Source organism: Pieris brassicae, chromosome 1, assembly GCF_905147105.1.
Source record: "Pieris brassicae chromosome 1, ilPieBrab1.1, whole genome shotgun sequence".
NCBI classification, from domain to species: domain Eukaryota; kingdom Metazoa; phylum Arthropoda; class Insecta; order Lepidoptera; family Pieridae; genus Pieris; species Pieris brassicae.
In genome coordinates this window covers 8,483,551-8,510,581 of record NC_059665.1, presented here as the reverse complement: position 1 = coordinate 8,510,581, position 27,031 = coordinate 8,483,551, and the positions used below count along the sequence as shown (strand labels likewise).

The window sequence follows — 27,031 nt, the reverse complement described above, 5'->3', positions numbered from 1 at the left end:
CCAAATAATCTATTCTAAGTTATAAAACGCTTGCTTCAACAATTTTCGGCCGAACTTCTATAAAAACACATTGTAACAAGGCATTAAAATTGTTTTATTACGTTATTGGATTTTATTTGAGCGAAATGGCTTCCCTTTGGTCAATCTAAGTCAAATCCTATTTTAACATCACTATGTATTCGTTCTTTATGAAATATTATTTATAAATAAATATGTAGTATATTTAAATAACGTAATTATTTTAAAGAAAAATGCTGTATGGTTCCTGGGATGCTATCGATGAAACACCAAAGTATTTCTAATTAAAATGAGAGAAAAACATAGTGTCTGCTTCTAGAAATAGTTTCGGGGCTTTACTCTGACGATTTAGGTAATCGCCTCGCTTTAAAAACTAAGACAACCCTCAGGTTGTCAACAAACCGTCTTGGCCCGTACAGTTGAATCATCGTTTGAAAGTTCGTAAAAATACAATTCAGGATAACTTAAATTGAAAAATACTAATTCTATTCGCCGGATGTATAAATATTATGAGTTTTGTAAAGTGCATATTGTAATGGTAAAACAATAGATAGGAATTTAGTATTCTAAACATAACCTATTCTATAACGAAGGTCACCGTTTGTTTCTAAACCCTTTGTGAGAATATCCATTTGAATAGTCAAAAGTTATAAATATTATGTCATACCCTTGATTCATGAGGCGCAGGATACTACTGGAAGGTTCAATCTAAATATTATGCAATTCTTCATTCGTATAGATTTTGGGGTTATTGTGTCGTATATTTTATGTAAACGATATACTAATAGACTAAAGAGTTCATAGAAATACCTTTTTTTGTTGATAGACTTTTGTTTATTTAATATGCCTTTGCGAGTGATACAACGATTATAGTGGTCATTTATAGACCGATTTGTCTTTAACCTCTAAACAGGCAGGTTTGCTGATTACCTCTTCATCGGCGCAAAATTGCTGACCAGCAAGCATTCCTTTGAGGTCTGAGAACAGGAAAACGTCGCTAAGAGCTAACTATGGAGAATATAGTGTTTGCGAAATTTCCCGAATTCTTCTCAATAGCGGTTATTAATTTGAATTCTGCATTATTTATATAGCATATATTATCTTCTTCTTTTAGTGCCTCTCCATTATCTACCGTGGTTGGTGGTTGGCCGTCAGTCTCTTGAGGCGTGTCTTGTCCTGTGTCACATGGAGCAACCTTCCGCAGTTGCAAAACCCGTCCACTCCTAACGTTGCGAAGCCATGTTTTCTTTCTTCTACCCACACGTCGTTTATCCTGGATTTTACCCATTATAATTAATTGAAGGAGGTGGAACACGCGGCCCAGGTACACAATTTTACGTTGTATAATGTTCTGCATAAGTTTTTTCGACATTTGGAATGTTACAGAAGATTCTCGTTAGAGACCTTCTGTATCTGCTTATACGAAGCATGCGACGATGGCATATACAGTGTAAATTCTATATAACGACACTAAAAGGACTGTATTTTATGGCGGAAGATATTTAGAAAGACGTATAGATAATCCATGTTTCCAACTTATTAGTTATGGTTAACAACAGTCTTCACGTGCAAGCAATCCCAATTTGTAAACAAAAGAATGAATTTCTTAGAAAGTTCGTATACATGATGCCGACAGTCGAGTTTGTTGCGGGCTAGAATAATAAAGCGACAAAAGAACGCTGCGCAGTTTTTACTAATTTTAGCAACTTAAAAAGTACTTTATTACTCAATTGTTTTCCTTACTGAGAGTGGATGTAATGCTTTGTAGAGTTTATTATTGTATGGAAGACAAGCTAAACCAACCAAAGCCACTTGATTTCCACGCTTTAGGGAGATCGTCATTAAATCGAGGGACGTTACGTGGAGTTTACACTGTATTATAATAGCTCCCAATTAATATGTTTTTTTTTTTAATTCTTTAAATTTAGTCTGTATTATACACGTATCATAAATGTTAATAAGCTATTAGATGATTGTCCTTATAACACTGAAGATAAATAAACCTATTTGTTTTACTCATTTAACTTATGATTTTAAATGAAAATTGTAGAAAAAGAAAACTAGAATTCACGTTTGGGCCTAATGTGTTTTATACCTAATATGGAAATACATTTACAAAATTTAAATGCAGGAAATGGTGTTCAATATGTTGATTTCGAAGTTAAATATTGGGTCAAGCTATTGAATAAGTAAGCAAGGTAAGATTATAAACGGTTTTCTGGTGTAAGGTGTGAACAGAAATAAATTTTTCATTATTTTAAAATATTTTGTATTTGACTTATATATGGAGCAGCCTAGTGTGCGATTCTCATCCTTGGTTCGATCCCGGGCTGTGCACCAAACTTTTCTTTCTATGTGAGCATTTAACATTCGCTCGAACAGTGGACGAAAACACCGTGAGGAAACCTGCTTGCCTTAGAACCAACGGCGTGCGTCAGGCACAGGAGGCTGATTGAGACTTGCCTCTCAGATTTACAAATGATCATGACAGATACAGATACAGAAACAGAAATCTGGGGCCCAGACCAGAAAAGGTTAGAAAGGGCCAGTCATTTATTTTTATTATTGACTTATATTTACGCCATAACACTTTATAATTTACAATACTATTTAGATTAGGTCACGGATTGTTTCCATGCTCTGTGATAAACCGGGATTTATTTTGAGAAGAGTGATTTCTTGGGGTTGCTATATTACTGAAGATTAGCCGTCAGTCGGGATTTTTAAGAACAAATAATTCCCTAATTATAATAGAATGGTTATAATAAATGCAGACAACGTGGCTCGACTTAGGGTCATTCAAGAAAAGAAAGTTTTTAAAAGACCAGCCACGCACTTATGGTTCGTAAAAATGTCAAAAAATGGGCCGCTCACTTAACATCAAGTGAGCCTCCTGCCCAATTCGTGGTCCACAGTTATTGGAGTATTTCTATTCTTGACATGAATAGTAATTTAATTAAAACAATCTCATCTTACTTGCTTGTCCTAACTGATTCATAATTTATAGACTACATCTGTGCACACTGTCCAACAGGTTGGTCCAGCACTTTGGCCCAGTGCTTTGAGTAAATCGTTAGTTAAATATCGGTATCGGATAAATATCTATATTTGACCCAGCTCCTCCTTATAAGGTTGGCTTTGATGCATTTAAGATCCTTGCGAGAGATTAAGGTTTGTACAAAAGCGTAATAAAAATAATAGCGTAATAACATAAAATCAAAATCTTTGCCTTTTTATTATGTGAATTTAGAGTTGGGATGCAAATTCTAAATCGAGTGCATAATATTCGTCTAGACAAAACTGCATTCGAGGACACCCCATTTTTTTTACATACATTACGAACTGACCTACAAATATGTAAAAGTTTAATACCGCGGACATAACTGCAGAGCTGTCAAATTTTTCGTAACAAGTAGATGCAGGGAACTTGAAACTTTGTGTTCGAAATTTAAAAAAGGTTTTTTAAATTTCGAATTAGAAACTAAATTTTTTAAAAGAACTAATCTTCAAGCGTAACTTTTGTCTTACAATATACATAATATGGAATATATTAGCTATAGACATAAAATTATTTCGACCATGATGAATGATCTATCGTCAACTAATTAAATTTTGAATCTTCTTTTTTGTTCGACAGCCTAAATAATTTACATGTTTTACTTCTTATTTTAAAAAAAACATATGTGAAGATTTTTAATTGGTCCATATTGTTATATATATATATATATATATCTCTATTTCTGTGTTGTGCTTACAGCACAATTCTCTTCTCAATAAATAAATAATTAAATTAATTAATTAATATATAAAGAAACAAATATCTTTAGCTTAGAATGCCAATTTTGGTAAAATCCTATGACTTACTACGTGGGTAGGTACTTGACTCTTATACAAACACATTACAAGAACTAAAATAATATTGATGAATCTATATGGCGGTTTAATACACGGTTCGATTATGATCAAAAATGGCAAATGAAACGCAAAAATATACTTCGATGTACATAAAAACTACGTATTATACGTAGAGTGGCGTTATAAACATTTTCTTTATCAATATAAAGTGCAATTGCGTGCATTTTATTTTTCGAGATAAACAAAATTCCTTTGAATCAAATAACGCAGAGCCGCGTGAGAAAAGTAGTCTAAATAATTTCGCATGAAACACGATACGGTGGATCTTGTTCTATGTGTTAAAATGTAGATTGTCTGTTTTGCTTTCTATATATAAAACGTAAATTTTATATAATTATTATTATTTAAGAGCTTAGGGGTTCGAAAAGAATGGTCCACTCAATTATAAGGTTCGATATAGACCTTCCAACTAAAGCCAAGCCAGGGAATTGCTGAAGCAAAATTACGATTTTTGATTTTGATGCCTGCATTAAGAATGTTTAATAAATCAATGGAGCTACAACCTTTTTAGGTATAGGCCTCAGATTTATCTATTTATTTCATGCTTAGTCAATCTAATAAGCAAGTAGGTGATCGGCCTTCTGCACCCTATACCGTCTACTACTAATACCGTCGACTTTTTGGTTCTAAATAAAGCCGATGTCCTCACCATGTTTTCCTTTACCGCTAATGTTCAATTCGCACAAAAATCACATTGGGATCGAACCTGAATGCACTAGGCCAGGCTTTGCTGTAGGTCGAGTCAAAATTACAAATTTAATTAATGCACTCTGACCACGTAATTTAAAAAACGATTTTAGTATTGGGGTGTATTAAAATACAATAATTGTACGAATAATTGTATTTCCGGTATTCTAAGCTCCATGACGATAACACACTGCGTGAACTACTAAACAATGGAGGCCTTGGCAAGAGAGGTTTTATACACGAAAACGCCATGCAGGTGCAGCCTTGTGCCTAATGTACAAGGTTCTATCAATACTTGATACTCGCACAATTCCTACGAATTAAAAATATGATTACACGGTTTCTTTAACAAAACATCTGTCCTATTCTTATAGTTTGTCTATGGGATCAGTATTTTTTTTATTCTTACCTATCCCCATGTACCGATTTTTATTTATCTTTATTAACACTTCTGCACACAAATATTAACAATAAACTTTAAACAAAAACATAGTGTAATGGGCAGCCTTATCGCTTCTGAGTTATCTCTTTCCGGCAAATTAATATACTACCTTATTTTTAAAAATTGCGTGTAATGTTAAAAATGTTATTACGAAATGTTAAGTTGTGCAAATACATTCCTCTATATTGGTAAAATATTTGTGTTAACAAAAATTATGCAAATGGCGACGGAACTTGAAGAGAATTTTATCCAAACATTAAGCATTCAGCTCTCATTCTTGAGGTCTTAGTTTCGAACCCCGGTTTAGCACCAATGGACTTTCTATGTGCGCATGTTACTCTCGTACGGTGAAGGAAAACAGGCAAAGACCCGAAACGTCGACAAAGTGTGTGGGTCACCTACTTAGAAAAAAACAAATGATTCCGAAACAAATACAGAAATTAGGACTTAATAAGGCACATATGACCTAGAGAATAAATAACCTCGTGTTTATGGTATTTTCAACTGACTTCATAATGGAAAAGAGTAACACTAGTGATAATGTATGTTAGAGTATTTCCTCCAATTTCGTTTCATTTGGGGTAGAGACTCTTGGGCCGTGGAGTTCAAGTGCACCGGCGCTAATAAAAGACTTAAGTAGGCACCTGGTAGACAGCACCGGTCATCCTAAAGCTGGTGTTTTTCTCGCTCAACGAATAAGTATCACAATATATGACAGCATTAAATATACACTGCCATAAAACTTTTTAATTTCGCCTATTTTTATATCCCACTTGTAATTATTATGATCACTATATCTATCACCCACATTAACATTAATTTAGTTTATTAGGTTTGAACTTTCTCACTCATATTGTGAGGTTTCATTCAAACAATAAACAAATTGGTAATTCTAACCACTTTGTCTTAATGTTGATACTAATTCCAAAATTGTTCTAAACATTCATATTTTTGCTTGTATGTACCGAGGGATTTCATTTGTCTATGGCCAGCATGTTGCACCACGATGTATTCAAAAAAAAGTTCGCTATCAAACTATTTAATAACCTAGTTATAGATCATGTAATGCTTTCAAGGGGAAGGCAAGTATTTAGACCATAATTATAAACATGTTATTATGACATTTGCATGCCTATTTTTATATGGCTGATTGTGCGGATATTTATAAATAATCTATATAAATGTACCACTTTCTTGCAAATAAACTATTTATTTAAACATTAATTATCTTGATGTATGTGTCTTTTTACTTTCTATTTTTAATATATCATCTTTTTTAGTTTAGTTTGGTTTTTTTGTTGTTCCTGTTTAGTTTTGTCTTAATAAATGTGTATAACATGTATTTTTGCACTACTTGCCTATCTTATGTAATTTAATACATTTTTATTCATTTTTTCTTTACTCACAGTGGTTGCCTGGAAGAGATCGCTCGAAAGCGATAAGGCCGACAGTTGCGTTTTGATTTAATTATGTTCAATTTTTTTATATTGTAGTGTAACGAAGTGTAAATAAATAAATTAATTATTTAACATTATCATAAACATTAACACGACATGACATAATAGTAAAAATTTTAACAAGTTAAAATAATTTTCTATTTAAGTGCATAGCCTAGAACGCTGGTACCAAAACATTGTCCTAGATATGGTGACCTTACTACAACTTATCAAAGGACATACTAGTTCAGCTACAATCTTTTAGTCAACATATTTTATAGTTATTTTAACAGCTATGAATCAGGGTATTATTATATAATAATGATATCATTTCTTCAAGTTTGACATTATTTTCATAACCATTTGCTTCAAATATATTTTATTTATTTATAAGCAATCTAACATATACAGATTATAAGGGAAACTTAGACAATATACAAAGCCAAAACAGATTACATTGTTAAATCAATCAATCGATCAAAATTACATTATACTATTGATACATTTAGTTTAAAATAAATATATATTTAATGCTTGTAATTTAAAATTTACTGCCAGTGTACAAATCAAGGGCGTAGAACGGTAGAGAAGAACTGGCAATAAACTCTCCGCCACTCTTTTTAATCGCCAAGTTTTTTGTCTTACACGACGTTTGTAAGGAGCTGCAACCATTACACCATGTTCCACATGACATCTTAAGTAATTAATAGTTAAATAATAATTCAAAAGATTTGTCCTCTAGCAGCATGGTGAAATAGGAGCACGCACTTATATTCTCGTGGGAACAGCACGCAAATACATAGTCGAAATAAATATTATAAATAAAATATACGAAACAGAAAAAAATTAGTATATGAATAGATAAAGAAAACTGAAACTAAATATTAATCAAACTACAACTTAATATTTTAAATAAAAAAGAAATTGTTATTACTGCTAAATAAAGAAGACTTTCCGCTTTAAAATAATGCCTACATCGTAATAAATTGTATTATAGTTAGATAAAACACGAAACCTTGGCGAATCACGCCGAAGATTTGTGTTCGTACAAGACATATGGAAAAATTGTGAATCTTGTAGCATACAAGAGAAGAATTCTTAACGAAATTTATTATATTGTATAAGGAGAAATTAAAATGTTACACATCTTAGCTGTTGGTATGACTCGGGGTATCGTGTATGTCCTAAACACTTAGTGTTGAAAAATACGGGTTTAAATATCTATGCGTAATAGTAACTTAAGTTAGTACGATACTTGTTACCATGGTAACCTTTTTTTGTATAGAAGTAATATCGTAACCATGGCAACATTTATAAGGACGAATAAGTCTATTGTCAGTCTTAGCCCATTTCTCAGTTATAATTACTTCGGTTTTTTTAGAATAGGCAGCAACAGGGATCATCTGATGTTAGGGGATACTGACACGGCCATAAGGTGCGTAATGCGTTACCGGCCTTTTAAAAATCGATACGCTCTTTTCTTTAAAGACCGTAAGTCAAATTGGATTGAAAATACTGAAATCGGAAGCTGGCTTCACATGGTGGGCGGCAAAAAATACTTTAAACCGCTTATTTATGAAAATGATTCATGAAATAAGCTCACATTTTTGTTTTATTCCACTCTCCTTTTATCACAGTTGGTTAAAAGTATCGCACTTGACGTGACTATTAAACATTGACGTCATTGGAACAAAACATCACAGTGTCCAACGCTATTGCTAGTTAGCCGAAATGGATACGAACAGGGATATCTATGGAGACTCCATACAATTTTATTCGAAGACCTACACTTTCATGGTTATGATATATATATAGAGTATATACAGTATTTCCAATATACATATTAATAATAAATAAACATGGATAAATAAAAGAAATTTATAAAGTTTGGTCCCTGCCAGTGTTTGATAAGTTTCCTCGCTGTATTGCGATACTTATTCTTTGAGCGAGGCACCTGCTCAGGGGTCACCGGTACTATCTACCAGCCAACTTAAATCTTTAATTAGCGCCTGTACAAATGCTTCAGTAAGAAGATAATAGGCTACAGTAGTTCTTGTTTTTCTATTGAAGTTCAGTCAGTTGAATAAAATATATGTTATCATGGTTTGTAATGTAATAATTTTCGAACCCATATTTTTTAATATCCAAGGTGGAAATACATCTGCGCATCCCTGCCCCTAAAAGTTGCAGGGGTATGTGGGTATGTGGTACCTACACCAAAATCTCTGCTATTCAGAGACTGGACGAGCAATACTCACTAAAACCACCTCGAGTAATTTCCACAAAGTTCACAGTGGCTCCGGAGTCGCTTTCGCATTCTACCGGGACCTCAGGCTCTAAGCAGAGGCTTTGAGCTTAATTTTCCTAGTAATATGTATCGTAATAAAAAAAACCTTGCCATTTCAAGCGCTGTTAAAATTGAATTTTTTGCGGGTGTTACATACCTGTAAAGAGAAAATGTCAATTAGTTATTTTTCAATATATTTAAAAAAATTAAAGATTTTAGTTACACATTATAAAAATAAATCAGTGGCAATACAACCTTTTTAGGTCTGGGCCTCAAATTTATGTATCTGTTTCATGATAAATTTTCAATCTAATAGACAAATATTAGCCTTCTGTACCTGACGCACTCGACTTTTTGAGTCTAAGGCAAGACGGTTTCTCACGATGTTTTCCTTCACCGTTCGACCGAATATTAAATGCGCACATAGAAAGAAAGTCCATTGGTGCACAGCCGTGGATTGAACCTACGATTCCTGGGATGAAAGTCGCATGCTGAAGCCACTACGCCAACACTACTCTTTTAGTTTTAATAACAGATTTTACGTTAAAAAAATAAGGAACTTAAAAAATGTAATTTAATATGCGATAAACATAATTTTGTTGTTAGTGATACATTTTATATTTTGTAGTCATTAAAAAAAAGTATAGCATATCTACTCTATGCCACCACTAGTCTTTCACTCAGTAAATCGCGTTGTGCTGAAAAATGTTGAATTTCGTGGAAACAAAACGAAGGCTAATACGAAAAACGAGACTGGAACAAAAAAGTATGGAATCGATGGAAAAAACGACATCGCGTGGCTGCCGTTATTGGGATTTTATCATTCCATTGGTATTAAGCGTTGAGGCTTTTAGAAGGTTCTTTTTCGTTCACAGCCTTAAATATTGACATTTAAAATTATTCACGAATAATGCCTTACTAGAGAAGCAATGGAATTCAAAATGCATGAGTATTTTCTTAAAAGGTGATTTGGTCTACTACTTAAATTACTGAGAATCGAATCTTCGACGTCCTATTGCACGCCAAATGATCTTCCATTTGGTTTTGTTTGTTTTGGTTTTGTGCCTTACTAAATTACGGAACAATTAATGTGTTAATTATTTTTTAAACGGGTTTAGAGGCTCATCTGATGTTAAGGCTCGCGAGTGCATCGCCGGCCTTTTAAGTAGGTTCGCTCTTACATTAATGTTTTAATTCTTTACCTACGACAGATATATCAGTTATTGATCCTGTAAAATACCTATTATATCAGTAATCTTACATCACTAGGCTTTGAAAAAAATAAAAATCATGTTAATGACATGCAAAAGGCACTACACTAAAGACACGCATAATTACACCACAACCGAATCTTTTTGTGTACTGATACCACAGTTTATTAGCGATGCAGTGATTCAACTTGTAATTGTTTTATGGAAAATATCCTTTAAACCATTTTAAACATTCTTCTAATTAAAATAAATTAGCTTTTTAGTCCTTTACAATTATGTATTTTAACATTGCACATTGATACATTGGTACAAAAAGAATAAATACAATATGTAATGTGACAAGCACTTATAGGCAAATTAACATACACAGAGGGATAAAAAAAACTAAACTGAAAAATTCAATTATAAAAACTAAAGGAATCCAACAGGATATCCAGACATAGCTCGTTTATCAGAATGCTTCATCTAGATATCGGTGAGTTTTGGCCAAAACGAAGTTCCAGTTCTTTTGAAAGGATAGACAAATGGGATGTCGGGATACATGGTGTATCTTACGTTGAGGGTATACGAAATATAAATTTAGTTAAAAGGTTGCGGAAATCAACCTGATTCGTAAATATCTTAAACGCACACGATTTCAATAACTTTTCTACGATTCTCCAATGACAACATCTTGCTGAGTTCATAAAAGTTGCTTGCTCTAATGTTAGTATAAGATTAAGGTATACAAATATATTTTTGAATTGAAAATTCTTTATCGGCGTTGGAAAAAAATTACCGTCGCATTTTTCGGTTACGTGTCACATTTTTCCGTTACACGCCACCTTTTTATTGTATCTACCACGGTTGATTCGAAGAGTACTATCCCCAGCGGAGTAGTAATAATTCTATTACAATTAATGAAATTCTGTAATAATCTTAGTAGTTAAAAGGTAAAATTAAATAATTGTATTATTTGTATTTATGTCTATGATAATAAAAGCCTTTTGTTAAAATTTATCTAATTTAATTTAATTTCTGAAAAGTTGCCTGTAGTAAATCATTTTTCGAAAAATAAGGTCATGAAGAAGTTTCACTTCTTACGTGTGCACACTAGTACACGCACATATGTCCTATCGCATTTGTAATAATTGTTAAGATAGAATAATGATGTGGAATAAATAAAAATCTTAAAGTGCGTATGAACATTGAAAACCTATATATATTATTGGTACTAACATTATATATACACAGACACACGTTTGCAACGTTTTCGTAATTCATTCAATAAAACTATTAAGTCGTTTACTCAAAAAGTCACCTATACTTGTAACACGAAAACCACTAATATACGAGTATATCCTTACTTATTCATAACATTTTGTAAATCACCCATGTGTTGAGGAACCTCTCCTTCCAATTCTTCGTAGTGTGTATACTGACTTCAGAGTGCGACTCTCATCCCAGAGGTCGTAGGTTCGACCCACGACTGTAACAATAGACTTTCTTTCTATGTGCGCATTTCACATTAGCTCGAACGGTGAACGAAAACATCGTGAGAAAACCGGCTTGTCTTAGAGCCAAAAAGTCGACGGTGTTATGCACAGGAGGCTGATCACCTTGTCTATTAAATTGATACATTATTATGAATCGATACAGAAATCTGTTAATTAAAAAATATGCGGAGCTTGATATATTCATTAGCGAAAGTTATGTTTAAATAGGATGTTACTAGTTTCATGTATTTTAGAATAGATAGATTGTAGCTTATATCTTTTACATGTGCAAGAACATATAATGCATTATACATGTGATGTGCTTCACTAAATCAATAGATGCATGATGTTCTGGTAGCTTTCGGTTAATCAACTAAATGTACCTATAAACTGTGAGCAGAAATCCTAGTCTAGTCTTTGTTATCTATTCCTTTATCATTCCTTTATCTTTGTTATCTTTTTAGTTTGATTTAATTCACAAACAAAAATAATTATAAATTTTCTTATCTTACCCAGCCTAGTTACCGCTGTATGGACATAGTGGAGGAAGACCTGCTGAAAACAATTGGTGTAGGACACACGACAGAAAGCGCTGGAATATTTCTCATTTAGAAGGAAACAGTTTCTGGGGAGCAAAAATCATTGTGCTTCAAACACCTATCCTTTTATAGATAAAGGAATTTAAAGTAATTCAGTAACTACATAGTAATAATAAGTTACAAGAACAACACCTGACGTAGAGCTGACGGCGAGGAAATGGCAGCATTAAGGGTCACACTGCACTCAGACTTTTTATATTTATTTAAATATATTATTTATTAATTATTATTACTATGAAGGTTAAGAATAAAAATACCGTATAGCGTAATTATAGTTGAAAGTTTTAAAATTACAAGCCTTACACTCGCTAAACACGGCTCACTATATGAATTTAGTACTGTGGGTATTTCGGGCGTCATTACGCACGACGAGGCTCTATTTCGGCCCTCAACGATTTCGCCCTTTTTTACCGTTTAAATATAACCCGCTGTGAAATTGCACTATCCGTAATTATGCTGAAAATTTCAGGCTTGTGATATTTTTTTCCTTACACCCGACTGGACGAAAGGGTAAGATATTTCAATAAAACACGTTTAACAACGATAGAAAAATGCTTGTATCAATATCGCTGTAAAATTTAAAAGGGTATTTTTCTGGCAACGCACGCCAAGAGATTGAGAGTATATATGTTATTAGTTAATATCAGGGAAGCCTCCTGCCTGGAATGAAAGATATGTAAAGGTGTTCATTCATCGTATTTTGTTTTACATAGCCTGAATTGATATTTGTTAGATTTTCTTCTTTATTTGTATAGAGGTAAACTGACTCACCTCCCCCCCTCTTTGTTACTATCAGGGCTCGCTAGTGCGGCGCTTTGAAAATTTATACGCTCTTTTTATAAGTCGTATTGGTTTGGAAACACTTTTTAAAGTGTCTGATTCACAAATGTCAAACGAAAGTTTATATTCAGTAAACTATGTATATATTTATTGGTTAATTGTTTAACGTGACTAACTGAGTTCCATAAGGATTAATAGCGAAAAGTAATGTCCTAAAGGTGTCGGCTAGTTGGGATTCGATTCCGTGTAATCTCGTCAAGTTTCGCTGACTGCAGACGCCGGTCTCACATTCATGTAGCGTCAGCTTGTTTACATTTCTATTGCGTATTTAGTATATACAAAAGATAAGTAATAGATAATGTCACTCGAAAAACCTCATTCGCTCAAGATAGAACACAATTGAATAAGTTCATTCGTTTATTTCTTACGCCGGCATGTATGTATTGAGCAAAATTCAAGGCAAGGGGGAAAAAGTCGTCATGCGGAACGTACGGGAGTGGACGGGCAGCACATCCACCTAGGAACTTTTTAGACTAGTGCTAGAGCATTTCAAGTTGTTAACAGCCAATAGCAATAAAGTGGCACCAGAAGAAGAAGGCTCAGTTCCAAAAAAGTGTAGACCTGACTATATTTAAAAAAAAACATACGTATGTGGTCCTATCCCTAATAAAAGTTACAGGTAAACCCGCGTGTGTTGCCTAATCCTTTGTACAGGTAAGTAGGCCTGCTAACCATAAAGTTTGACAATATTAAGAATCCTAAGAGACCTATATAACGAAGGGAACCAAAGCGATAGCATATATTTGTAAAATATTGAGCTAAAAGTGTATAAAACTGTCGTTGCTAACTCTACACGCTTCCGTCGAGTTGGAGCCACTTTTGACGTCACTGTCCGCAAATTCACGTGCTTTTGTGTTTGCATACCTATTACGGCGAGTTTTTAGTTTTTACCAACTAAAATATAGGACGTTATAATTAGTTAATTGGTACGTTTACCCTACACTTGGCTACGAAACTTAAATACTGGAAGTGACCGAAAAACATACACATTTTGTTTGAATATTATTAGGACAACATGCATTTTTTTTTGTTTTTTTTTTCATTTCTGTTACGCATAATTTAAAAAAACAACTGTCATTATGAAATAATAATAATTTATTACCAACTATTACTTGTTATATATGCAGTTAACCTTTTTTTATTTAACCTACCAGCCTACTGGACAGCCATAATTGGGAGCTACCGCCCATAGGCACTTATGATAATGGATGTGTTGCCAGCTTTTGAGGGAGCAGTGCGCTCCTTTTTATATACTTGGAGGTCGTATCTCAATAGGAAGACCTCAACTGCGAGCCGGGAGTAATGTGTCTTTAATTATTGGCTATATTTTTTGATATAAATATTATGCAATATTTAATATAAATTAACTGAAATGATTATTTATCAAATAATCTATAATTAAAAATGTATTTTTATTCCAGTGGTGTGACACAAAACGATCACAGATTAGTCGAATCGACGATGACGTTACATGCCGATAAATGTCTTTGTCTGTTTATATCTTGGAATAATTTTATTGGACACTGTTATTGTATATGTATTTCTGTAATTTTAAATAACTTGTAAACACTTGTAACTTGTAATTTATCAAAAATCGATATTTTTAAAAACTTATGCTTATGTCAGTCACGTAACGCAAAACGGTCACATTAGTCAATTTGACAATGACGTAGCAAGCAAGTAAATGTCTTCGCCTGTCATATCGATATATCTTGGAGTAATGTTATTGGATACTGTTATTTATCGATATATATATGAGTGATTTGAAAATGATAACCCGTACAAAAAACTGAACATTTTTACTGCTACGTAGCGACTGCGGGGATGCCATCTTGCTAGAGAAGGGTTTTGGCGAGTTCATGTTGTGAATGTTTATTTTAAATTTTTAAAAACAGAATTAGAATATCTATATGTGTAAGTTCTATAGACACTAATAAATAATATTGCATTTATAAATTTTGCCAAATGGATTACAGTTTTGCGTCGGTCTAATATTATAACGCACAAACCCATAAATGAAAGAACTTAAGTCACTTAAACGTCACGTTAAAATAGTACGGAACTTTAATTTCCTACAAACGGACAATGACGGGACGAACAATAGTTTTATTCAAACGGTATGCATTGTGTGAATAAAATATTTTATGGATTATTCAATTATATAGAAATGTCAGCCGCTATGTTCAGAGATTAGTATGACTCCTAAATGTCAAAAATAGGCAAAGTTCTTATTTACTTTAATATGTTTATTTAAAACTGACGCGTGTTACAAACGATATTTTAACTATAAAACACAGGCAGACATGTGTAAAAGTGTTTTTCAAAAAGTAACAAAACAATAACCTTCTCTAGACATAACTGACACAGTAAAAACTTTTTCGGCTTTGGAAGTGGCCAGTATTCGAAGAATGAATTCTGAATTCAAACATCAGCTCAAATAGACTTCTATGGAACTGGCGCGGAAATTTTTGTTATCTTTTCGTCTTCCCCGAATGGATTTTAAATTGAGAAAGCAAATGTAGCAGCGCTAAGACGGCGTTTTAAATAAGAAATTATTAATATTTTTTTTTATTATCGGTGTCATCCAATTACATATTTTAAACATAATTAACTTGTTTATTATGATATTTAAGAAGAGTACATACATAAATCCAGATAAATAACTCGTACGAATACGTTTAATAATCAATTAGTTACTTCTTAGAAAATTAATATTCAGATTTAGTCATCAGTCTTAAAAAATCGTATACAATCAATTTTTTTCTGCAAATAAAGTATATAATATATTAAAATAGAGAATCTAGATTATTTTGTTGTTATCACTCTTATAGTCATAACACATACCTATATTCTATAAGACATCTAATTTGACACATCTACAGACAATATTTCATATTTTAGCGCATATTAAGGAATGCGGCATTTTAAAGCTCCCATCTCACATTGCCACCATAAGCGCCGTGATAAGAGTGCATTGTTTTAGGACGTGTCGATTTTCGATTACGTCAGACGAATTTTGGGACTGGGCCACAGATTACGAAGGCAGAAGTACATTAAGATATTTTTAATAAATTTTATTCATAAATCTAACAATATTTTTGCCATGTTTTTTGCTATTTGTGAGTTACTTTCAATACATTACGGTTATTCATAAATATAACGTGTACATGATTAGCCTTACCATACAAATACACAGTACATACACCCTCCATCATTAAGTAATAAAACGTGAGAAAAACGCACAAACGCACAAGACAGAATTCAATGTAAAGATCAAGACCCTTTATTACGAAGAAAATGACAAGCGGCGCGCCATTTATAAACTAAAATACATTGACCCATGTAACAAGGGATAAACAACCTTATAATTGAGCCAATACAAGTGCAATTAAACGTCGGTATAGCTCCGATTATGATGGATGTTAGAACGTAAATGTCAAACCTTAACCTCAAAACCGTGACGACGCCATATTAGTTACGTTCGGGCATTCTCGCGTCTATTCGCGCGCTGAGTAGGTTGTCCCCATAAACAATGTTTTACGGACTTGGACGAAAAGTAAAATATATTACCATATTTTTACAAATAATTTACCTTCATAAGTCCTATCTCTTCTCTTAATTTCAAACTTTGATATTTGGACATTATGTTAGAATAAAATCATTTTAAAAGTTTGTTCGATTTGTCAAGTTTTGTAGGTTTGTAGGTATGTAAAGTGTTTTAACCAAATAAATAATTTACATGATTTTGCCTTATTAATACTAATATCATCGAATAAAGAAGCACTTGATACAATCGTTCAAAACTAAAAAAGTTTCTAAAAGAAAACTTTGTTAATTAACATAGGTTTGAAAATAATTTATCCTTAGATAAATTGCTTGTTATTCCTCTTTTATATTACATATATTATAATGATCAATGCATCATATATTTTTTATTTTATTATTTTTTTCGTATAAATATGCGGTAACATTTGATATCCGCGTTCTATGTTTAATTGAATATTTCGTTTTTGACTTGTGTATAATGTACCTAATTGTTAAGGTATTGTTTAATAAGAAGCTTTAGCAAATAAATAAATAAAAAGGGGTGATTGAATCAAATAAGTATATCTTTATTAAATAATCATGGTCGCCCTTGCAATCGACAAATTTAGATTGGCCTCCCTCGCTGTTACTGTTTAATATGACATAATGGTTGCTATTGGTGGTTGTTTAGAGGTCAAATTGTGTTGGCCGCGTGACAGTGCGCTGATAACAATGACTTGTGAACCGAGATAGGGAGTGTAATTGATCAGATTGGGTACGTTTGATTTATTTAGACGCGTATTGCTAGCTACTTAGGAGACATTACATTATTACTCAAACTTTTTCTGGCATTTTTGCCATTTGCTAGCATTGTTAAAAATAAATTAGGAACATAATATTATTTCATACACAACGAAATTTTCTAAAAATCATTTACGTAAAAAGAAAGCACATAAAACCTCTATGTGTGTAATAGAGCAAAATAATAGAACATACTTTCGCGCGATGTCATTGACTATCTATGATAGGGGAATGTAGTCTGTGACGAAAATTGCCGCCTAATTCAAAACGTCGAACGTTAAACCATTCGTCAGTCGGAAAGCGGCTTTATAATCAGTTAATAAGAGCGCGAATGGAATGAATTTAAAATCAGTTAGAGCGTTCGAATTTCAAAAATGACTAGTCGGGCCTAATGACAAGGTTAAGTATGAAACGCAAAGAAACTGGTTCTCATTCGCTCGGCCGTTAGCATAGACAAAAAATAGCGGCCATCTTGGACATCGGATGATGACTTTTCTTGCTTTTAATACACGGATGTGATGTAAGAAGTTTTCACTGCGACTTATTTGCTATAAATTGTCGTTCCTATATTAGATGATCAGTGAATTTGTGAATTTGGAACGTAAAGTAGAAAGTTTTCACAGAAAGTTTAGAAAGACAATGCTTGGTGGGGAAATGTAGAAATTACAGATATTAAATTGCTTGGCTATTGTTAAATTTATTTTGGTTTAATAATGGTGCCGAGTAAGGTAAATTTACTAGCTAATGACGCGTTTGGTTTTTCTTGTAGGAGAAATCTTTATGTTAGAAATTCATTAGACAAACATATGTTCTATCCCAACCTTTTTTTAACAAAATGGCATAAATAGTAGAACATCACGTAACAATAGCATTTGGGTTACAAACTAAAAACCTATTAATACAAACGCGATTTTTACATTATTTCGGGGAAATATAATTTGAAAGGCATGCCATGCTGGCAACATTCGTTATCGTTTCGGCGGTGCGACACGTTGGGGCTTTTTAAAACTGATATTGGCTTCGGTCACGGAAGCTTTTGTTAACCAAGAGCTGGGGAATTAATATTCGAGTATACCAGTGACTCATTAACTGACGAAAACTTGGAGGAGGCTTTTCGACGCATTTACGCGTATTAAGGTGTAATCTGTAATCAACTTAAACTATTTCTCTAAATCTCACCCCATGTTAAGGACTCAATGACAGAGAAGTCGCGAGTGCGTTGCTGGGCTTTTGAGAATTTCTACACTCTTTTCTTGAAGGACTTTAAATCTACGTTTAATTTCCCAGATTGATTATATTAACAGCAATTTCGTTAACTTAAATAATTTAACCGAATATCGTAACCCAAATACCTTATTCGTCATTAAATGTCAAAATTTTATTGGCTTTGTATTTATGAATTAGTAAGAGCATAAGTTATAATACTGATAATACAATTTGTTTAATCTTAGAATTTCACTTAGAAAACAAGTTGAAATCCTACTTTCATGTTTCACCTTCGTGTCGGAGTGAAGGGTGATATTTTGAAAAAATGACGTCAAATATTAAAAAACAAAGGAAATGTTAATTAAATTAACCTTACAGGCTTTTAAAATTTTTGTGTTATTATTTATTGGCTATATATTAAATGACGAATCACATAATATAAAAATTGATTTATAAGGAAATTTCCTTCAATTTGGGTATTTCACACTATACGCAGACACACTTCACTTTGATAATTTTTCTTACAGATGTGATTTGATTTATTCGACACCAAAAAGCAACACACTTGCAAGCTTCCTGGCTGTGTAAGTGTACTTGGGCATAAATAACCATCAAGAGAGTCTCCTTTAAAAAAGATGTTTAGTCCTTCCCAATCCAACACAGACTCTTCGACAGAATTATTCGCCAAAACATGTATTCGGGAAGCACAGTTCACCTACTTTCTTGTCAAAAATATCAACGCTGGTACAATTCTGGGTCATTTCTGAGTCGGTTCGATATATACTGGGGCTGCTAGTGTTGATCATAAATATATAGTTAGTGATGTGTGTCACAAATAGCTACTAACCTCTTTGGGTTTTTGAAATCGATAACAAAAAATGCTGGCTGGTTTTATTTTTTTCATACAGACACGATATATACTGGGTGGGCCGCTAGTATTGACTATAAATAAATAATTTGCCATGTATGTCACAAATTCGTGATACGATTGCTAATAAGATAACGTGACTAAAATAAAAGCATCGGAAACTCAACTTGGTTTTCTTGAAAGTGCTTAATTTGCTACTCTAGTACAGTAAAACAATAAACCATATGAACCATATGGACAACATAACGCTTACTAAACAATATTTTTATCAAATATATATAATTATCTAATTATAATATATTTTTAAACGAACCTAATCGCTCTCTTCCTTACTTCCTATATTACATACTATGCTTAAAAAAGCATAGGTAAAAAAAAATATATATATATTGTATTATGTCATACTTAATGTATTAATGTTATTAAGAGCAGTGTTCGTGCGACTCTCATCCCTGAGGTCATAGGATCTAGTCCCGGCTTTGCACCAATGCACTTTCTTTTAATGTGCGCATTTAACATTCGCTCGAACGGTGTAGGAAAATTTCATGAGGAAACCGGCTAACGTCGGTGTGAGTCACCGACAGAAGGCAGATCACCTACTTGCCTATTAAGAAAAATTTATCAGAAATCACACCTAAAAGGTTGTAGCCCCATTTTTATTAATGCCATATGATATGTGAAAGGTCTCCGGCCGATTAAAACGAAAACCTAGACGCACTTTTTAAACCCTAATCCCCAGGAAAATAGGTTTTCGCTGTGTAAATGTAAATTAAATTTAAGGGCATTGTCATAGGCTGTAACACAAGTCGACGTGATTAAGTTATCGAATTAAAAATGGCGGACCGTTCGCTGTTTGTAAATAGTATTGATTTTTTTATTAGGCTGTATCTATTAAACAAATTTCGTAAATCAAACATTTCTATTGTTTCGGTAATACATCTTAACAGGCTCTTTCAAATGATTGAGTAATTTTATATATATTACTCATTACTCTAAGATGCGGTCACTGTCGAAGAGAAGGCCTCCAACTTTTTCCACCATTATTTTGCCATCATCAGCCAGCTACAATTTCAATCAGGTTATCGCTGTTTTGGCCAGCCCTTGTTTCTTTGTCCTTATGGGCCAGTTGATTCCGCTGCCGCTTTTGACCTAAGTGTGATACGTATATACTACAGAAAAAATCTGCCATATTCTTGAACAATCTTAGTTTTTATTATATAGTTTTGGCCTTTAAATTTTGTAAGCGGACAGAAATAGCTAGGGTCCTTGATAATTTAAATGCTCGAAATAACTTAACGATGTAAACAGTTTAATTTCGAACCAAAAATAATTTAATAATGTAAATCTACAATTTATGGCTTTTATATCCGAAGTTTTTGAGTAATTTAAAAAAAATATTATTGCTTATTAATTCAGTACCTACATTAATACAATGAATATACAGAATAATCTAAGAATTTTAAACAAATTTCAATTAATTTATTAATTTATTTTTGTTTGTTACACTTCGTTACATTTATAGAAAAAATAAAATAACACATAAAAATCATAAGGGATGCAACGAGCGGCTTTATCGCTAACAAGCAACCCTAGTAAGGAGAAAGCTTATATTTGACGGGTGCATAACCAAATCTTATACAAAAATTTATAGTATCTAACTAAAAGCTAATCCCACGGAGTCATGAATTGCGATGCAGTACAAAAGAATTAGAAATCCAAGAATTCCAACGGTCACGTTTGAGTAGGACAGGATATGCTTAATAAATGTTTACGTAGACGAGTTTTAGAAGATGTTAGGAAGGTAGCCAATCGTAAGAGTCGGGCAGCCTATTCGACAACTTAATGGCGGAGATCCTAAACGAATTGCCTAAAAATTATAAACTTTCAGATCAGATATTTACAAAAGTATTTTGCATTTGGCAATAGTTATACATACATATATCTACAAAATGTTTATATCTATGTGCTGACATGAAGTAGCTGCCATAAAAATGGTTTATTACTTGTTTTTATCTCGTATTTCATACATCTAAACATAATCTTGATAAATAGAAAAATACCTTTAATAACGCGTATATAACTGACTTTCTTGCTTTCTATAATTCTTTAACGGTTAATTAATTATATCAAAGTCCATTTGACTGATATTAAAATTTACATGTTATTTAATATTTAACTAGTTTAGTTTATAGTTTAATTAGTTAGAGATTTATGTATCACTTTGGGCAATCAAAAATATAATCGGGACCTTGTCAGTTCTGCAATAGTTCCTTACCAATAACCACTTTGGATTTTGTATGAGTGATATATTAATGTAAAGAAATAATTATATTTCTTAAATTAGATTATAATTTATCTATTTTGTTTTTACAGATGTTCATTTAGTTTTGTTTGTTAGTCTGTGGAAAAGACGCTAGTTTCGTTTGTCTATGTATGTGTCAGTCATTTTAAATTTGATTACAAAGTGTTCGTTATGAGTACATTTTGCCCTGATTATAAAAGAAATAGGCTAAAAGTGATTTTCAACTAAAATAACAAATCCTTCGTATTATTTCTTAAAATAAATATGTTTGCAACACCTTTCAGTTTAACTCTCTAATATCAATATATAAAAAGGAATAAATATCAAGGCAATATCTTAGTTAAATTACCACGAGTATACCACTATAAACGTAGTTATATTTTAAACTAAAAAAATCAATTTGATACTTATGTTCTATGCATTGAACTCTAAAAATTTAAGCAGTGAATTGAAATCCAAAGCAATTACGTGTAATGGCATGTCATGTCAGTATCGACCAATGTCCTGCCGAATGTTTTACAAGCGATCGATACTAACAAGGAAATGCGAACGCTATAGAATATTTATGAAGCGTGAAGTAATTTTGTTTATAATAATAAAATTATAAATCAGTGGCGCTATAACTTTTTTAGGTCTGGGCCTCAGATGTTTGTTTCCGATCATGATCATTTGTCAATCTAATAGGCAAGTAGCTCAGCCTCCTTGATACACGCCGGCGATTTTTTGGGTCTAAGGCAAGTCGGTTTCCTCACGATGTTTTCCTTCACCGTTCGAGCGAATGTTAAATACAGACATATAATAGAAATAAATTCCATTCGTGCACAGCCGGGGATCAAACATACGACCTTAGTTTGAGAGTCACACGCTAAAGCTACTAGGCCAAAACTGAAGCACTATTTATAATAATAGTAATATAAAATCGCGTGGCGCTACAACTCTAATGGCCTTCGATTGTATTAGTTTCCCAATAGACAAGTATGTGATCAGCTTTCTCTGTCTGTCACTTGTCTGAATTCGAGGCACGCCTTCCAAAAAAATAAACAAAGAAAGGAGTTGAGCATGACGTACAGACCCGAGCGGTAACGCAAGTTTGGCTCTGTACATCGAGAGCAAACAACGTCTATGGCGAGAGGACGTTGAGGCATTCAGTCAGTTATTAGATAGCCATACGTTAACCAAGCTGAAAAGAAAGATGAAAAACTACTTTTATATGCATTTGTCGTTCCTAAACAAGACTGCTTTGGTTACATTAATACAAACCATGATTTTATTGTATTATTCTGTAGACTAAACAAACAAAAAATTTCTTTGGTGATTCGTTCGTTCCCGTTATTCGAACACACCACCTCAGGAATGAAAGTCCTGATTCCCAAATTCAGTAGGTTGGTGTTGTTGTGTTACGACTAAATATAATAAAACTACGACTTGACCTTGCAAGGTTGGCCTTTTTTTAAATATTTTATAAATTGCCTGCAAGATGTCATACGGTAGTCATCGCTACTCATGCACAGTCATTTTTAATGGGTGCGTTGCCGGCCTTTGAGGGAGCAGTACACTCTAACTTTGAATAGTTGGAGGTCGTATCTCTCAGAGAAGACCACCGGGTCTCAATTCCACAGTTCGCTAGTTCGCAAAAGAAAGTGCCTTGTGAAACAGACTGTGGAAGACTTCCAGCCATCAAGGTGATAATAGCTTATGCTATTATCACCTGATAATAGCCTATGCTTAGCTATAAGCTATGCTTATCATAAGAATGTGGCAGTATCTTTAATATTATACATATATCCGAACTACTAATTTCAGGCAAAACATCACGTGACCTTTAAAAGTAAAAGACTCATCGTGATCAAAACTGTTCACTGTCATAAGAGAGGCGCTGGACAAAAACCAGTGGAAACAGGCCGCTCCATATGCTTGCTGATCACGACGCTCAGACATGAGCTGCCGATTAAAGAGAGAGCGATGTTCTTATTAAAAATTCAGGATGGACCTTCCATGACGTATTGCGCCACCCTAGGTAGTTAGAAGTCGGAACCAAAATCCATGTCGAATACTTAGTTTAAGGATATCACAACAAAATAATAGTACTGTATACTTTATAGTATTCTCCAGTAGAATCCTTCAAGGTATCAGAGGTGATTACACAGGGGCTGTTCAAGTATTACGTAAGCACTAGGGGGGATGGGGGGTCTTTGATTTTCTTATTTGGTGATTACGTCAACAGTAATTATTACACATATTACCCACCCATTGTCTATGCTGGAAAACAGAATGCATTTTCGAGGACTCCTACAAAAAATTCATACGTTTATGTACTATTATTTTTGAAAGCTTTGCTTACTTTTGCTGACAAGAGGAGGGGGGGGGGATAAATTGCTGTAAACCTGCTTACGTAATACTTGAATGGTCACCTAGTACAAACCCGAGTTTTCTGAGTTAGAAAAATAAGTTGTTTGTATATGTCTATTTACTTCAGACCTTATTCTTATTAATTTTATTAATATCGATTAATTGATAGCTTAATTTTGTTTGGTTACTTGTTGATAAAAACTAATAAAATTAGATTGCACAAGTTAGTCATACAAAAACGCTTTGTTGTAATGATATACTAAATATTTACTTATATGTTAATTAGAGTTATAAATTATATCGTCATGGCTTTAATTCATATGATATAACATATAACAAGTCACTGATAGAAACTATAGTTCCCTTTAATAGCACTTGCAGCCATTACATAAAAACATTATCCTTCTATAATGGCATAGCGTTCAAATTTCTTAATAAATTTGCGTGACGAAAACAATAAGCGAAATATTAACTCATATCTGAAACCTAGAAAACTGAATGAAAATAGACGATAAAGCTCATAAGTTAAAACAACGAATGAACGATACAAAAATATCAGAAACGAGTGAACTATAGGTAGTTCGTCAACCCGAAATTGACATGTTCAATGAAATTTTCACATAAAAATAATAAAAACATACGGTCATAAAGACGATAATCGCTCGCAGCATTCAGCGCACAGAAGTTAGCTACTTTAATATGCACCGTGCACGCGCAATCTAGGAATGCAAGCGACTCGCGTCTAACTTCACTACGGTGCAATCAAGTTCATAGATTAAGATTGGCGTTCCAATAGCATAAATTACCTATAACTGTAATTAAATCGCGTTTGAAACACGACGGATAGCTTACCTTATAGAGGCAATGCAGCCGTAGTCCATATGCACTTGAACAAAATGCTATTTAGCTCCAAAAATATAGTTCACTAACACTTAACTAGTTTATATCTAATTTTGCACTATGACATCACAATTAGTTTGTACGTAAGGCACTAGGTCTAAGGTCTAGATCATAATATTGAGCAACAATGTTCGTCCGAGGTCATCGAACATCAGTCAAAGAAGGCACACGAAATTTAAAATTTCGACAGTTCGGTGATGAAATTCGATTATTTTCGCTCTTGTTGAGTCTTTTCGCATTTTTCGGGCTGTTATTGCGAAGAAGCGACGCGCGTGCGGGGGCAGCTCGCGCGCAACTGAATCTTGTCGTAGGTTAAGTTTAGTAAAAAACACCGCTGCTTCAATTTTCCGCGTTCTAAACTAGGCACAGTTTTACCGCGCCAAAAACTTAACCCACACACACTTTACTATCATGTTTTGACAGCTCCGTGAATAAGCCATGTGTTCACTGTTCGAATGTAGAGGGCGCGGTGGTCGATGCGAAAAAAAGGTATTAATGCCAACGACAGAAACTAGCAACGCGCGTAAACACAACGAAATTACTGCCACTTTTCATTATTTTATTTCACTATGCACTTGCACCGTCCGACGTCACTGCAGCGCGACAACACGTCCGTCCCTCTCGCTCGTGTAGCGCGGGAATTATTTTTTTTATGGGAAACGTCAACGTCAATTTTCAATTTTCGAATTCTTCGTGCAAAAAGGTTGATTATATAATGGCGCGCTGGATAGATCGTGCATGCGTGCACAGAACTGCAAAGGCACTGAGACTAGATGACATTCACAGAGGCTTACTCAAGTTCATACGGATGCAACGCCAATAAACTATTTGCAATGTTAGTGCGTAATTTTAAGTACGTGCTATTTGGACGAAATTTTGTTCGAAATACTTTTTAAGGTCACATTTATCAAAGACAATAATTAATATTTAGCACGTATCTATAGAAAACTAATTTTAGTATGTATATGGAAATATGCTTGTCTACATATAATAACTATGATTACGAATTCTAAATAATAAAAAACTTCGTTTGTTCAGCAGTAAAATTGGCCAAAAATCGGATTCACTAAATCAATTATTAATCAAAAGTACATTTTCAGTCTATTGTAATATATGCAGCGTTAACGAAATAAATGCAAACATAAAATGTAGGTCATACAGCAGATATTACATTATTAGACAAATAATGAAACAATTAGGTCTTTAGCAATTAAGCTTACTTTGGACTTCTTAAGTAGAACATTATTAATTCAATCTAGCTATTGCAAATTGTTTTCGTAATTGTAAGAATTCATAAAAATAACAACGTCACGTACATGTATAAGGAAAACTTCATAATGTCCGAAAAATATGAATTACCCAATTAAAAAAGACCTTGCCAATATGAATGATAAAAAATTATGGCGTAGCCTGTATTTTGATTAATTTACACGAGATTCTTTCATATAAAATTTCATTTCGATTATTTACCATTTTAAATTACCCATTTTTTTTTAAATATTAACTTTGAGTAAAGCATTTTTGGTCTCCAATTGAAACCTTTACTGTAACACACAAATTTTATAACAAACTGCTATAAAATTTAACGAATTAAATTTTCAAATTCAACAAGAACAGAATAAATCTCAAATGCAAAAAGACTTGACAGATGCCATCAAACTTCGCATTTCAAATTCAAATGACTTCCGAATTTAAAATTGGAACCGTGCGAATTTCGGCTTCATTTTCATTCAGCGAAAGTAATCCTTTTTTTTAGTCCTGCCGAATGCACTGGCCTCGGAGCGATGCAGTGTCATTGACCCCGAGTATTCGGGCGACGTCCATTTAAGTTGGGAAAGGTCAGGCTTGTGTGTACATTGTGTATGTGTGCGTTTTACTTTCGCTGTTCGACAATACAAATTTCCTTTTTTAAACCCGTCTGGAGCTTTGCATTCTAATTTTGAACTGTTTTGCCAATTGTCTAAAATAACATGCATTTGATATTTATAATAATATTATGTTCATCTTTAGATTATGTCCTCAACTTTATAAACCTGTTGTATACTATAGATATAGGTTATAAATATATATTAAATTTTCCTTCACATAAAAGGAATAAGTGAATCACAGAATTCTTTCGATAATGTCAGCGTCTCATGCTTTGAATATTTTCGTGAACACGAAAATTTGC

The 27,031-nt window shown here is 33.2% G+C and overlaps 1 protein-coding gene across 3 annotated transcripts in view; it reads right to left on the bottom strand.

The window, feature by feature from the left end:
- The window catches only part of LOC123709202 (mushroom body large-type Kenyon cell-specific protein 1), a 150,294-nt gene extending 124,694 nt beyond the window's left edge, over positions 1-25,600 (bottom strand). For 2 of the 3 annotated variants that reach the window (XM_045660310.1, XM_045660329.1), the window contains exon 1: positions 24,814-25,600. The gene's annotated coding sequence lies outside the window, so the exon portion shown is untranslated. Of the gene's footprint in view, positions 1-11,983; positions 12,010-24,813 lie in introns of those variants that run through there. The other variant, XM_045660320.1, reaches the window with a different exon arrangement.
- Between the last annotated feature and the right edge of the window lie 1,431 nt (positions 25,601-27,031).